Genomic DNA, 5,047 nt, shown 5'->3' on the forward strand with positions numbered 1-5,047 from the left:
TTGCTCCTCTGCCTTTTCTACCAGGTAGTAACTCAGCCGTCAGTCGTTCCCTGGACAGTGGCCGCAGAGAGCCGCGTGGCCGGTCTCCTTTCATTGCTGCGTCACGCGGTGCGCGCGCAGGCTGCAGAGCCCGGTGTGGGCAGCACGTTGACGGTTGTGGAGCTCAGACGTTGCTGTGAGTGGCTGTGGGTGGCGGGGGGGTGAGCCTGCGCGCTCGGGGCTGCGGCTCCGTGGGGCTGAACTGTGTGTAGCTGGATCTGCCAGGCATGGGGGGCTCGCACCGAGTGGTTGGAGTTCATGAGTTGTTTTCAAGTGGTGGGGAATTCAAGGCTGGTTGTTACGAGTTTGGTTTTGGTGTTTCTGGCAAGATGGCAGTATGTTCTTAAATTACTGTGACTTCAAAACCATCTTCAGTTGGTTTTAATGGCCCGCTGGTTGTATCACAACTTGCTGTCTCTCACAACACTGTTGCGTTGGCTTCTCCCGATCTGTGATAACCAGAGAGTAGTCTGAGCCCATACCGTTGAAAAAAACTGATTGCTTTTTACCTTAGGCAAAAAGAAATGCAATATTAGAGTAACAAAAAAAATCTCATAAAGATGAACCATGGTAAGGTCTGTCTTCTGCTCCTATGTTGGGTGGCTTTTGGACAGCTGTTTTAAGATAGCCTTTGAACACTCTTTAGGTGGATTTGCCGCAGTCTGCATTCTGAGAGGGTTTGCTGGTTTCGTTGCTTGGGGGTTTGAAATCCGCATGTCCACAGATGAGTTGCTGTCCTGGCTAGGAACACATTTTTCTGATATCCAGATGTCTGCTTGTTCCTTGCCTTTGGGCAGGGTTCTCTGTGTTTATATTGTTTAGGATGGAGTTACGCGGCAAATCATAAAGTGTGAAATGAGTCCTCCAGGATGGCAGAGGGAGGTGGGGGATGAATCCCTGGGAGAGCCTCCCACAGGGAGGGACTTTTTATGAGGGACTTTTTGTAAAAAGGGACTGTAAGGGCGTGTAGTGATAGGAGAAGGGGTAAGGGTCTTAAACTGAAAGAGGGTAGATTTAGATCAGGTATTAGGAAGAAATTCTTTCCTGTGAGAGTGGTGAGGCACTGGAACTGGTTGCCCAGAGAGGTTGTGGAGGCCCCATCCCTGGAAGTGTTCAAGGCCAGGTTGGATGGGGCTTTGGGCAACGTGGTCTAGTGGAGGGTGTCCCTGCCCATGGCAGGGGGGTTGGAACTAGATGGTCTTTGAGGTCCTTTCCAACTCAAACCATTCTGTGATTCTATATCTAGCTCACACAAAATAGTCATTCTATGATTTCCACACTCCGAGTTGGTTATTTAATCCCTCGTTTTTCAGGGATGCTGAGGTCACATAGCAAAGCCACGTGCCTTGCACAGGGAGCAGCAGCTCAGTTAGTGTATTGGTGTTATTCAAAGACACTCAAATCTGAGGTGGATCTTGTGCTTCCAAGATACGTCATCGTATTTTTCAGGGGGAATAGCTTAGAGTTTGTCAGTCTGACACAGTCATTTAACTACCAGGTACCAAGCAGTGGTAAATAACAACGACCGAGCAAGCGGCAGCCTTTTCTCCTAGATGCCATCTAACAGCCGGCTTCCCTTTGGGTGTGCGGGTCCCCTGGGTCTTCAGGCCTGCAGGCAGCGCTCATCCTGCTGCCCATGGGAGAAGCTCCGCTCTCCTCTTGGCGCTGAGCAGAGTGAGCTGCTGGCCCTGCTTTGGCCATTAGCTCCTGATAAACGTCTGCACCATGAATGCCTGAGCATCCAATGTCCATCCCTCTGGAACTCAGGGAGCAAAAGAAAGGCAGCAATGTTCCTGTCTTGTGTTAGAGGAGACCCTACACGTCATGTGTAAGCTACCTTCCTGGTCCTCATGAGCCCTGAAGTTCTGTTACAGGCTCTGGAATTTATAGATAAACTCTGACTTCCAAGAGTTGTTATTTTTCTTTTATCCCACCTGTTATTGCATCGAAGCATCCAGGAATCCCTGGCTATTTTTGACTGATGCGTCTCATAAAGCAGTCAGCGGTTTTAAGTTTAATTCCTGCAACACTTTAGGACTAATTATATGACAACCTGCTGCCAAAATTCCTTGGGTTTGGCTACTGCAGGAATTTTTCTCCATGTTGGAGTCCACTCTGGGTTTGATTGTTTACTGTGGATAAGCAGCATCTACAGCATTGCTGTAATCCCCTGTATTTATTGCACAAACAGGCCATGGAAATGAAGATGAGGTTGAAAGCTTACTTGTTGGTGTGAGAGTCTTTGGGAGGAGCGAGTGCGTAATATTGGAAAAAAATGAGTGAAGTCAGGTTCAGTATCCCAGCCTGTGCCTGCTCACAGCTTCCTCTCCTTTTACGCAAGTAGTTTCTTGTGCTTTTTTTTTAAACTATTGGTTACTGGGTTGGTGGGGTGGGGTTTTTTTTTTTTGTTTGTTTTTTAAATGCGTGAAACCCCTCACCGGCCTGAGTGCACATATAGTACCAGGACACAGCTCAAATCTTTGCACGTGCAAAAACCAACCTCTGCGCTGCCCGTGTGCGGCAGACTGCCCGTGAAGGCCGAGGGAGGAGCGGCAGGCACAGCTTAAGTCAAGTCAACCCGATGTGCTGAGATGCCCTGTGCAACAACAGATGAAGCCATGACTTTTGCTGTTAGGATGCTTGAAAAGATCCATGCCCCCAAGCAGGCACGTGGAAATAAGACTGGCTAACAACTCGGGCAGGAAGTGTTTAAGTAATTAACTGTAGTCAGCTTAAATTACTTTCTTCTTCAAGACTATCTTTTCTCGGAAATAATGTTTTTCAGCATGTCTGCCCGCTGCCGCTGATGCAGTGATCTTAGCTGTGTCTCCGTCTACTTGAGGTAACATCATACGCATCGTGCCTGACAGAACCCTTCCTGGTGCAGTCTCCCTAGCCTGGCTGCACTAGGTGACGACAGCTGCAGGACCTTCCTGCTGCAGGACCTGCTCTTCCTCATCCTGAAGACTCAGCCTCAAGGAACTGACTCCCCTGAGCCTCCCTCCCTCTCCCCATGGAACATCCTCCCCCAGCCCCAAGTCTTGACCTTACTTTCCACCCTTGCTGCTCAGTGGTGAGCTCTTTCCTAAGACCACGTGCCCACTGAAAACAAACCGCCTGGCAAGGAAGGGGAGCCCAGAAAACACAGAACAAGATTAAATATGCAGATGGTCAGAAGTAACAGTAATATTACACCACTTTCTGAATTAAACCACTTGAGCCAGATTCATGTAAGACCAAACACAGACTACTGCCAGCTTAGTGAAAAGAATTTATTAGAAATTGTTAAGCACTACACAAAACTAGTTTTTAGAGTATTTTTTTCAGTAGACAGCACTCCAGCCTTATGCTACAAACACCATATCGTGGACTTTGGAGAGCCACTGTGCTCGTAAGATACATCTTTAGGATGAGACATTCAAGCAGCATGCACAGTGAGAGGGGAAGGAGTGCAAGGAAAACGCTTTTGCTTTGCATAAGTTCACAGAAGGTACACGCTTTGTACTCGCTTTCCTGCAGGCCGTTTGGGTCGAACGCCTTCCCCCTACCCTGGAGGCGTGGAGGGGCTCAGCAGCCCCAGCCCTCTCCCTTCAGTGCTAGTGCGCGCCAGGACTTTCAGCACAAGTTTCAATAAATAGAAATACAGCTTGCATACCATGTTAACAAAACCATGATTACACAGTTGAAGGACATGCCTTCTGGGGCAGCCGCACCAACAGTGACCTTACTGCTTTTTTTTTGGGAAAAATAGGAGGAGAGGCTAAGTATTAAGGCAATGCATTTTTTTTTATTTAATTGAACATAGAAATTGTAACTAACTGCTATTTTCTGTTAAGTTCGGAAGTATTTCATTGTAAAAAATAAAGTTTGGATCACATGCTACTCTCTCCGATATTCTTGTGTTTTGAAATACAGTGGAGCATCACTATAGTCACTGCCCCAACAACGTGGCAGCAGTGACAGCTTATCTTCCAGCCAGAAGCTGCAAAACAAGAAAGAAATGACCCCTCCCCTCTCCCAGGTTAAACCCTCCCTTGTTCCTTCCCATCCAATTTCTACCTGTCCTCTAAAAGGGGAAAAAAAACCCCACAAAACATTTATCTGGCTCCTGAGAGGAGGAGCTTTATAGCAAGGCTCAACTGTATAGAGTAAAAAGATACAAAAAGTCATTTAAAATCCAAAAAATTCAGAGAAAGAAAATGTAATAAAAATAAGTACGCACGGCGTGATAAACCAGGATAGACATAGCAATTTGCTACAACATTTTTCAAAAAGTGCGAACCAATTTTAGCTTAAAATAGTTCAAGAGATCATACAAATTGCTACCACAGTGTAAAACTGAATAATTTTGAAAAATCTAAAACCTGGCTTGACTGTAGAAAATGTATTATATCTGTTTCTAATTTACATAGTATTTTTATTTAGGCACACAAAAATAAATATAGACAGTCAAATGCTTCATTAAGTCTACAGGAAGTTATAGTTAAAACCAAGTGATCAACTGTTGTGACAAACATCACATTTTTTTTTAAACTTACATCTCTCTCTATAAAATCACATGTGTACAGGGGTGCATATCCCTTATTTCATCCGCAGGCTTCCACAGCAGTTACTTACAGGGTAAGCCTGTTTTCTGCCAAGAAAAGTTAATTTGGGAACTACCAGCTACAAAGAGGTCATTTCTCAGAAAATTTGATGGCTACTTTCTGTACGAAGGGTTTGTTCCCACTGTGGGCCAGGAGCCCTCAGGCTGGAGCAAAGGTTGTTGCAGGATGGCAGGAGGGGAGGGGAGTGCCAAAAAGTTAATAGTGCTGTCTGAGTGCAGGGGAACAAATATTTTCATCTTGGAGTAAGGCTCCTTCTCCCCTCAAATGGGGAAGGATCTGAAGCTGTTCTCTCCATAAGAGGCATGCAGTGATCTCAGCGTTGCAGCAACCCTCCCTGCTGCTACCTCAGTAAAACTGGTTTTACCTTAGGCGTAAGCATTCCCCTAGCACATCCAATGACC

The 5,047-nt window shown here is 46.2% G+C and overlaps 1 protein-coding gene across 1 annotated transcript in view; it reads left to right on the plus strand.

The window, feature by feature from the left end:
* ARID2 (AT-rich interaction domain 2) overlaps positions 1-2,468 on the plus strand; it is a 111,789-nt gene extending 109,321 nt beyond the window's left edge. Inside the window, exon 21 of the mRNA XM_054827822.1 lies at positions 1-2,468. This exon is cut by the window's left edge and continues 4,369 nt beyond it. The gene's annotated coding sequence lies outside the window, so the exon portion shown is untranslated.
* The last annotated feature ends 2,579 nt before the right edge of the window (positions 2,469-5,047 follow it).

This window comes from Grus americana, chromosome 1 (assembly GCF_028858705.1).
Source record: "Grus americana isolate bGruAme1 chromosome 1, bGruAme1.mat, whole genome shotgun sequence".
NCBI classification, from domain to species: Eukaryota; Metazoa; Chordata; class Aves; order Gruiformes; family Gruidae; genus Grus; species Grus americana.